Source organism: Lagenorhynchus albirostris, chromosome 2, assembly GCF_949774975.1.
Source record: "Lagenorhynchus albirostris chromosome 2, mLagAlb1.1, whole genome shotgun sequence".
Classification (NCBI taxonomy): Eukaryota; Metazoa; Chordata; class Mammalia; order Artiodactyla; family Delphinidae; genus Lagenorhynchus; species Lagenorhynchus albirostris.
The window spans coordinates 163,195,620-163,206,217 of record NC_083096.1 but is presented as its reverse complement, the minus strand read 5'-3'; the positions used below and the strand labels follow the sequence as shown (position 1 = coordinate 163,206,217).

General features: G+C 51.9%; 1 non-coding gene across 1 annotated transcript; it reads right to left on the bottom strand.

Annotated features, from left to right (window-relative positions):
• Positions 1-10,111: 10,111 nt before the first annotated feature.
• Positions 10,112-10,239, bottom strand: LOC132516610 (small nucleolar RNA SNORA49). Its single transcript, XR_009539429.1, has one exon. It is a non-coding gene; the product is annotated as a small nucleolar RNA SNORA49 (small nucleolar RNA).
• Positions 10,240-10,598: the final 359 nt, after the last annotated feature.

Sequence of the window (10,598 nt, the reverse complement as noted above, 5' to 3'; positions counted from 1 at the left end):
CCTAGGCAAGTACAGCTGTATCCTCTTGGGGTCTGTCTCCCTCTGGGGCAGAGTTGGGCACCAGGACATGGGAATGGGTTGGGGCCACTTGGCTGTCCTCGACCCACAGAGTGAGCAAGAGAAGAATTCAGTCTGCTCCTCTCCTTGAGGAGGGACCAGTCAGGGATAGAGGCAGACAGACAGGGAACGACCATGAGGAAAGGATGCTCAGTAATGCTCCAGGAGACACGAAGGAAGGAGTGATGCCCTTCCCGGGCTCAGGAGGATGCCCAGAGCCAGGGGTGGTGGGCAAGACTGGTCTGTGGGTCGGCTGACCCAGTCAGAGTTATCCCAGCCCTGCCACTGACCACTGGGTGACTTTGAATAGGTTACTCAGTGTCTCAGAGCCTCAGTTTCTCCATCTGTAAAATGGGCTAATGCAGCCCACTCTGTGATCGGTGCCCAGGTGGCAGTGGACTCGCTGAAGGTGCTCACCTCTCATGGCGCCCTTGGCACATGGCAGGAGGGTAAATTTGTTAGCTCCTCCCCACCCTCCATTCGTGCCTGTGTCTTGGGGGATGAGCAGGATTTCTGCACATGAAGATGTGGAATGGCATTCCCGGGAGAGGGAACAGCCTATGCAAGGGCCTGGGAGCCACGGGCCTGTCAGGAGTACTTGGGGAGCAGCATGTGTTCTTGGAGAGTCGGGGTTTGTGGAGGGGAAGCTGCAGGCATGGTCTGGGGGCACGGGGGCCCTGGATGCCCCTGTCCCGGAGGGTGGAGTGAGGGCGCTGGGAGCCGTGGCAGGGGGAGGTGCCCACCTGCAAAGATGCCCCACCCTCCTTTCGTCCTCAGCCTGGGGACAGAGTGCAGCTGCCTTCTTGGACCCCAACGCACGGCAGGGCCAGGAAAGCTGAACAAACTAAAACATGTCAGAAACAACCATCAGAAGAGACAAGAGCTCCCAGCCAACACCCAGCCCTAAGCACATGGAACGATTTGATGGTGAACCCAATGCCGGAACGTTAGAGCAATTTAGAAGAATCTGGCAAGGTTTTATTCTGACATAAAGAGCTAGATTTTATTAAGTTTATAAAGGAGGCCAAGTCTCCTGGCGAGCCTGGCGGCCCACGGCAGATTTCGGGAAGCAGCCCGAGGCGTGTTGTGGGAGCCGAGTGTCTGGGCTGGGATTCAGTTCTGCCCCCATGAGCTGTGTGATGTGTGACAAGTTACCTAACCTCTCTGTGCTTCACATCTCACCCTCATGAGGTCAGGTTGAGGGTCGTGATAGTGATGGAGCTCCTCCATAGCGTGCCAGCCAGACCGAAGGAGACAGTGCGAGGAAGACCTCTGCTTCCCCCGCCCCAAGGCTTCCCTCTGTCTGCTCTCGGGGCTCCATCCAATCTTGCTCCCTCCTCCCTCCACTGTCTGCACAGGATCCATGCACCTAAGCAGTGAGGCATGGATTTACTCTCCCATCTGGTCATGTGCCCCTCTTCAGAGCATTTATTCATTGGTCCCTCCAGGCTGGTCCCTCCAGCCCATCTGGAGGGGTGTCTGCTGTCCCTCTGGGTTTCTGGGTGACCTGGGCCAGACCACCTGCCCTCGCTCTGCCCCAGGAAGTCCTTTCACCTCTGAGGAGGGTGTGCGAGCACCCACGTGCTCTGGGCCGGGAGAAGGTTCTGCCTCTAGGGCATCTGCAGTGAACAGAGGCTGCCGTCATCCTGTTACTCACGTCCTATGGAAAGGCACAGACACCCCAAGGATAAAGATAGACCTGGCTTCCCGTCCCCTTCATTCCTCCTCTGACCCGGAGAGAGAGAGCTGGGGAGGGAGGTGGGGAGGGGGTCATGGGGCTGGTCTCAGATGAGGTGGGCTCTGCTGCCCCTGGAGGTGAAGAGGGGGATCACTTCAGAATCCATTCTGTGACTGCGCTCTGCGCACATCCTGCAGCCAAACACACAGTTGGCTGCACTAATTAATCAATGGTGTTTTGTTTCTGTGTTTTTTGGGCCTGTACTTAAGGTTTCTGTACCAAGATGAAACCCAAAGCCTGGTGGGCGTCCACCTGGACTGGGCTGATTTATCTGCTCACCTTACCCATCGCGATCCTCCCGCGTTCCCAGGGAGCAGAGAATCCGGACAGGAGCAGGGACCCGAGAGCCAGCAGACCTGGGTTCCAATCCCAGCCCCACTCTTAGTGCCCTGCGCCATCCTGGGCGAGTCTCTTCCTCTCAGTGTCGCGTGGCCCCCACCGTGCAGGGCGGATAACACTCCGGGCTGCGCGGGGCTCGGGGCCCAAGGAAGCAGGCGCTCAACACCCAGAGCTCACGGTATTGCGGTAGCAGCCGCTCAGCTCGGAGCTCCCACATCGCGCATTTCTGAGGCTTCGGGAGAAAAGTGCCTTCTCTCTGGGTTTGCAGCCCTGGAAGAGCGCGTGCTCCTTGGAAGGAGAGCTGCGATTTCCCTAACGAATGCCACCTGCTCCCTGATCGAGTCCTGACCTCCTCTTCCTGTCCTGTATCCTGTGCTTTATGAGTGACCTTTGCCAAATGCAGCCATTGCTTTTTGGGGGGGGGGAATAAAAAGTTGAAATTTAAACAGCCTGGGAGATTTATTCTGTATAATGGATGTAAAGTGTGCAGACACCACACAAATTATGTTCAGAGCAGCAGGGCCGAGGTGGGCTGGAAGCTGGGCTGGGGCCTGGGAGGGAGGGGCGCAGCTGGGGGTGTTCGGAGGCTGCTGGATAAAGGATTCATTCGGAAGCTCTGAAATGGATGCAAATTACAGTTTGCTGCCTTTGCAGGGGATGGGGGTGGGGCTTACTGTGTGCGGTGCGGGGCACATGCTGAACCCCATCAGCCTCGCACTGCCCGCCCCCCCCCACCCCATGGGCACTGCTGCTCCCACTTTTCTGCATGGGAGTCTGGGCTCTGAGGGATGAGCTGACTGGTCCCAGGTCACTCGGCTCACCAGTGGCAGCAGGGGATGAGAGCCCAGGCCTGGATGACCCCGGGGTCCCGGCTCTTTCCCTGGCCCAGTGGAGGAGGGACACGGTGACGTGTGCATTGGGGGAACTGGGACCCAGACATGAGTGGTGGGACTTGTCACTGACCCATGTTCCGTTCAGCTGAGTGTTGAGCATTTCCTGTGATGCCCGGGCTCTGAGGAGGGTCCGAGAGAGGCAGGTCCTGGGCCCCTGGGAACGTGAACCTCATCGGGGGCCAACCTCCAAACAAGCAGCTGGGGAGAGAGGCTCAGGGGTTTCTTGGGGAACCCCAGGCCTCCCTGAAGAGCTGGCTCTGGGGACCGCAGAGCACTGGCCACATACGGACTGGGAAGGGTGTTGGGGGAGGGGTGCTGCAGGGCACAGCTGGGAGGCAGGAATCCAGGGGCAGATGTGTTCACTGAGCAAACCTTCATCGACCCAGCCAGGCCCCGCTTTCTCAGGTTCTGGGGACAGAGGGAGGACTCAGGATGACTCTCGCTTGAGTCGCTCACCACCTAGTTGGGGAGACAACCTGGGACACCGTTAATCACCCAAAGCGGAGAGGTGGGGAAGCCACTGCTTCTTGGCTGTGTGGCCTCAGGCAAGTTGCACACTTCTCTGAGCTCAGTTTCCTCATCTGTACAGCAGCGATAATAATGATCCTGCCTCACAGGGTTGGGGTGAGGATTAAGCGAGATGACACAGGTGACGGGTGAGCACTTGTTATGGGCTCAGGATATGTTCTCTACAAGCTGTTCTATGGGCTCAGGACATGTCCTCTACCAGCTGTTCTGGGGCACAGTTGAAGGAGCGATTAGTCTGCCTGGAAGAGGCTTCACCACAGAGGTGAATTCTGGGCTTTGAAGGATGAATAAGAGTTCCTCAGAGGGAGGAGGGGAAAGGAGGGCGGATCTGGCAGAAGCAAAGCCCTGGCAGGGTGGGAGTGGAGTTAGGGTGTTGTGCAAACAGTGAAGACCCGCTTTGCCTGGAGTTTCCTGGGAGGGAGAGATGGGAGGGATGGCGGGTGGTGAGGCTGCCGAGTAGGGAGGCCTGGTGGCCTGAGGCAGCCGACAGCGGGAGCCACAGCAGGTCCTGGAGCAGCCATGCAGGTGATGTGGAGGATGGTGGTTCTGCTTGGGGACCCCTGATGTCAGGCAGGGGGAGGGGTGGAGTGGGAACAGAGTTTGTGCTTCAGGGCTCAAGAGGGAACCCCTGAACTGTAGTCCTGGCGCCCAGGGCTCTGGGGAGGGTGGGAGGCCAGGGCCCAGCACACACTAGGGCTTGTGGAGGTGAACTCTCGTCTGTTGTCCAAGCCCCTCACTTCACTGATGAGGAAACTGAGACTCAGAGAGGTCAAGTGAACCGCCCCCCTGCCAACCCCTGACACACAGCAGACCGTGCTCTGGGACCCCAGGGGCTGCCTTTGCTTTGGGGAAGGGGGAAAGATGGAGGAGAAGGAGGGGCAGCCCAGGGAAGGGGGCACGGGTCTGGGGGGGCCTTTGTCAACAGGACAGTGAATTTAAGGTGCTTCCTCCCCAGGGAGGGAATGAAAGCGGCTCAGCAAGGGAAGCCTGTGAACTAATTGTCCCCTCTTCCTCCTCCTGGCAGGATTAACCCCTGCTCACCCTCAGGCCCCAGAGCAGACAGCCCCTCCTCAGGGAGCCCCCTGACACCCCAGGCTGGTTAGGGTTTCCCTCTGCTTCCACACCACCTGTGCTTCCCCATCAGATCCCACTGCATCCTCATCGTCTGTCTCCCACGGGACTGGGGGACCAGCGGGGAGTGATGTATTTCTGTCTCCTTGGTTGGCACCCTGCCTGCCTCCATCAGTGCCTGGTTCTGCGCCTCACTAGTTGTGAGACCTTAGATGAGTCTCCTGACCACTCAAAACTTCAGTGTCCTCATCTGTAAAGGGGGTGAACTCATGTCCCCCAGGATGGCTGTGGTATGAAACGAGCTGCGTGCGGAAAGAATGGTGCCGGGTGCACACGGCAGTGCGTGCTCCCCAGACACCAGCCCCCTCCCTCCCTCCCGCCTCACTTCTTTCCAGTCTCACCTCGGCCTCTGATGGGACCCAGGGCTCCTCTCCCCTGCACGGCTCCCCACCGCCTACCTTCTCCCTACCTTCAGGGCAAAGGTAATTAGAAACTTCCTCCAGGACTCACATTTCCTAAAATCCCATGCTTAACTAGCACATCCCACCAGCTGAAAAGTTACATAACAGAAACCCAGCCACTCTGCCCAGGCGAAGTGCATTGGTGCCTGGCTTTTCACTGCAGGACTGGCTACATCATTTGCGGGCCCAGTGAAAAATGAATGTTTGGGGCCCTTGTTCAGAAAGCTGGAAAAAATGCCATTAAGCATTGGAAAATATAAAGCTTTTTCCTTTCTGCTGCAGTCTTTCTCTCTCTTGTCATGGTGTTTTTTTATTTCCTAGTTAGTGTTGTTCTAAGTAAGGAAAAATTAGAATTTATTAGTGTGAACTTTACCGTTCATCTTCATTTTGTGCAATGCCAGTTTTGAATGCAAATAGAAGAGCATTTCATTCGTATAGGGAATCACTGAAATTACACAATTTGTATTTCAAAGCTCATTCCTGAGTGTGTATTTCATTCTTCCCAGAAGAGTGGAAACTACATAAAACCAGCTCCACAGCTTTTATTTCACTTCTTGGTATGCGTCCATGCTACCAACAGCCTCTACCTTTGGCTCACTGGTGAGGAAGGAAAGGCTGAAAGGAAAGGAACCAGGAGTTGTTTTATCTTTTCCTCACCTCCCGTCATAATTTTCAGTGGTTGGTTAGTGCAGGGAAGTAACACAAGTAAGAAAGAAAGGTTCTCTGACCATTTATGTTTCTTAGAATACCACCGAGTTCTTTCTGCGCTTGTAGAATGTCCTGGTTCAAATGAGAAGCCTGGCCTTTTGGGGCTGTCAGGACCCCCGTACTCAGCCGTAGACGTAACACTCTTGCCTTGTACTCACAGTGCGTCTTGCTGAGCTGCCCCACACAGCCGTCCCTGGAATTCTGAACTCATGGGGGCATCGTGGACATTATACGTGAATGGGCGGCAAAAAACAGAGGACACACGCATTGCATGTACCCTCTGCTCACACGTATGTACTCCACCATCCTGTCAGACTGCACTTACAAAACACAAGTTAAAGTTATGACGAATTTCAAGATAGTGGCAGCAGAGAATTTAATCAAGCATGCTGGGTCCTGGGTGTCTGCGTGCACCTGACGGTCTCCCCGACGGTGTTATTAAAAATATTTCTGTTCTTCAGTCCCCAGCTCCATCCCTGAATCTGAGTCTGTTTTACTGAGATTTTTTTGCTTGGAATCCAGGGAGTGAATAAGCTCTATGTTCTAGCCGGTGGTTATGCAGCTATTAAATGTCAAAGCAAGAATTCGGACCCATCAACGGATGTGTTCATGTGACATTCTTATTGATTGAGGTCCTAGTTTGTGTTGGACCCTCTAATTCCCCAGATTTGGTAAAACCCAATGTTACCTAAGGGCATGGAAGAGACCCGTCACACAGATGGGCACAGATGCTGGTCCCCGTCACCTCAGTGCTGGGCCACCCCCGGCTTCCTATACTGCCATGATTTCACTGCAGCCCCAACAGGGTGGGAGGAAGGGGGCATTAACCCACTTGACAGAGGAAGAAACTGAGGCTCAGAGATAAGGCCACCAGCTAGGGAGGGGCTGATGGGCCGGGCCCTGGACTGCAGGTCAGCCCTTAGGAGACAGGGTGAACCGTGAGTGGGAGATGGGGAAGACGACCCGGCCTGGAACATGCAGGCGTCTCTGCCCTCAGCTCCCACCCCCTCCACCTCTGACCGTCATATCCCCTTCAGAAACTCATCTTTTGAGCACAGTCCAGGTTCTGATGTGGTCCTGCCACTTAGTAGGGGTGTCTTCATACCCATTTCTCAGAAGTGCTTTTCCACATGGCCACAGTCACCAAGTCTCACTGACCCCATCTGCCGCCTCCTGGCGGGATCTGTTTTCTCTCCACCCCCACCCCCCCTCGCCCCTCCCCCACCACCACCCCGGCCCAATCCTTTCTCCCCAGGACTGGAACAGCTTCTCCTGGGGCTGCCTGTTTTGGCCTCATTTACTGATTCTCCCCAATGTGCCCTCCACTCTGGCCATGGGGATCTTCTCTCATCACCTTCTGGAACGGAGACTATTTTAACTACCACAGTGTGATGGGAGGTGGCAGGGGAAGAAAATTAGGAGGGGTTTGCAACTGGAAACAGTCTTGCAAACTTGGCAGAAGTGACTAGATGCCCTTGTTCCCTCCCTCCTCCTGACTCGCGCACCCATAACACCCAGCTGCCCTGGTGTGCTGGAGGTGGGGCAGACTGGCTCCAGCCCCCACATCGTGGAGTTTCCCTAATTCTTCCTAAAGGCTCACCCTCTTGTGCCTCAGCTTGGCAACCCTCGTTTCCTTTGAATTCTTGCTTTGCTTGATGGGGTATCCACTAATCCATGGGCTGGCCTCCCAGCGTCTCCCATGCTAAAGCTCTTTAAAAAAACCCTGCACCCTGGAATAATTCCTGTCTTCCAGAGAACAGGGAAATGTTAATCACTGCTAGTGCCTTATTTTTGTCTTCTTGGAAACCTTCATCTCTGAGCTCTGTGATAAGGAATTAGGTCCTGATTAAAGGAAGGCGACACTTCTGAGATGGCATTTCCCTGTGCTCAGAGAGGGCAAGCAGCAAGGGAGGAGGAGGGAGAGAAAAAAGGAGAGAAAAAGAGAAAAAAAGAAACAAAAAGGCATAAAGAGAAAACAGATGTTAACTGTTTGGGAGATTGGAGCACAGGGTTTTGAGAGCACACAGCCAGTCCCTGGGTGACCCCTGAGTTGCGGGCCGTGGGCAACCATGGGTGAGACCAGTAAAACCTGCAGAATCAGAGTTTAGTTTTTATGCCTCTTATGCCTGCACACATTGTACTGGCCACACTGCTCGGCTGAGGCAAAAACATACTGATTTGTTAAAAGTGCTGTCAAGCTCTCCGTGTCCTGGGTACAAATCTGGGTAGGTGGAGTGCTTTGGGTTTCTGGGCAAATAGCCCCAGACCCTGTTCTCAGTGCTCCCTCCGCCCCCCTGCTGTTGTCAAGGCCTCTTTTTACCCCTGCCTGGACCCTTCAGATTGATTCCTGTGCAGGGTCTGGCTCAATGCAGCCCCATTTCCTGGACATTTTTTTCCCATGCTTCCTCTGGTCATGGGCTCCATTGCCTGAAGGTCAGTCCTGCCCTGTCCCTGCCAACTCCTGGCCCTGGAGGACAGAGCAGGTGGTATAGAGCCCAGGCTTTGGAGTCACACAGATTTGGGTTTGAATCCCAGTTCCCTCACTGGTTCAATTCTCTGAGCCTTGCTTTCTCATCTGTAACTCAGGGATCAAAATGGCTGTCCCATGACGTTGTTAAAATTATTGAGGAAGGTCATCCTAACAGCTACCTTTTGCTGAGGGGTGATATGTACCAGGTGCTGGGCTCATCTCATCCTCTTCGCAAGCCGACAAGGTATGTGTCATGCTTAGCACAGTGCCTGGCACATAGTAGATTCTCAACAGGCATCGTTCCCACTCCCTAAGCATCAGCTCGAAGGGTCCCCTACTGAATTAACCGTAAAGAGGAACTTGTATGACTGAAATTTAGTGGTCCTGTAGTGTTTATATCCAGCTCTCCATCCCCCCACTTCAGACCCGCAGCAAATGTTGGTTCACTTTAAATTTTTGGAGAGTGTTAACCTTAGGAAATTGTGGTGTTGGACTTTTGAGTGCAAAAGACCTGAGGACCAGGTTCTGGAAACACTTGTTGCCAGCAGACCTACACTATGAGAAATGTTAAAGGGAGTCCTTCAGGCAGAAGGAAAATCATACCAGATGGAAATCGGGATCCACACAAAGAATGATGATCTTTGGAAATGGTAAATACGTGGGTAAATAATAAAAGACTTTTTTTCTTATTATTTAAATCTCTTTAAAAGATAATTGACTGGTTCTAAAGCAAAAGTAATGACAATGTTTTGTAGGCTGCATAACACACATAGGGTAAAATATATGAGAAAAAATAGCACAGAGGCCAGAAAGGGAAAAAAGAAAGTACATTGTTGTAAGTTTCTCATACTATACATGATGTAGTGTGACATCGCTTGAAGACAGACTGATAAGTTGACTATGTATACTATAAACCCTAAAGCAAACCACTAGCGTGATGAGGAGATGGATCTAATACATCAAGAAATAAGATAAAATGGAATCACAAAAGAACTCAGTCCAAAAGAAGGCAGAAAAAGAGACAAGAGGGAACAAAGAACAGCTGGAAAAAATAGAAAACAAACAGCATAATAAGAGACTTAAACCTAACTGTATCAATAATCACATTAAATGTAAATGGTCTAATCACCTTGATCAAAAGGTAGAGATTGTCATATTGGATAAACAAGCATGATTCAACCGTATGCTACCTACAAGAAGTACACTTATTTATTTATTTATTTACTTTATTTTTTTGGCTATGTTGGGTCTTCTTTGCAGCCCTCAGACTTCTCTCTAGTTGTGGCATGTGGGTTTTCTCTCTGTAGTTATTGCATGTGAGCTCTAGGGCACATGGGCTCTGTAATTGTGGCGCATGGGCTCCAGAGCACTTAGGCTCTGTAGTTTGTGGGCACACGGGCTCTCTTGTTGAGGCACACGAGCTCAGTAGTTGTGGTGTGTGGGCTTAGTTTCCCCGTGGCAAGTGGGATCTTAGTTCCCTGCGAGGTATTGAACCTGTGTTCTCTGCATTGGAAGGTGGATTCTTTATCACTGGACCACCAGGTACGTCCCAAGAAGTACACTTTATTTATTTATTTATTTATACCCCCAAGTTAGCATTCCTGAAAAACGACAGGAAACCTCTGACGTGTTCTGATACTTATCAGTTAGAAATTATTCCATAACAAAACTGTTCGGTTTGTGTTTCCTTTGACATGTGGCCTGTCTTCCAATTACGCTGGAGTTTAGCAGTTTATTCTGGCTCTTTCGGGCATGTGCAGCATCTCTTGCTTACTGATCGCTAATGTCTCTACCCTGTTTGAGTATTGCCAGTCAGCACGTACAAAAAGGAAACCGTCAGACCTATGCTGTCAGCTCCACGTGTAGGTCCCACAGGACAGCAGTCTCCCTAGGGAAGGATGTGTGCTCGTTCATGTACCCTCCAGCAATGCCAGGCACTTTACAGCGAAAGTCCCTGGAGTAAGGCTGAGGGAGTCAAGAAGTACACTTTAAATATAAAGAAACTGATAGCTTAAAAGTAAAAGGGATTGGAAAATACATGCCATGCTAACACCAATCAAAATAAATCTGCAGTGGCCACAGTAACATTAAAAAAAGTAGATATCAGAGCATAGACTATACTAGGCGTAAAGAAGGACATTTCATGATGATAAAGTGGTCAATTCACCAAGAAAACTTAAGAATCCTAAGCTTTTATGTCCCTAATAACAGAGTTTCAAAATACATGAAGCAAAAACTTAAAGAACTGCAAGAAGGAATAGGCAAATCCACAATTATAGTCAGAGATTTTGATATCACTCTCTTAATAATTGATGAAACAAGTAGAAATGTTG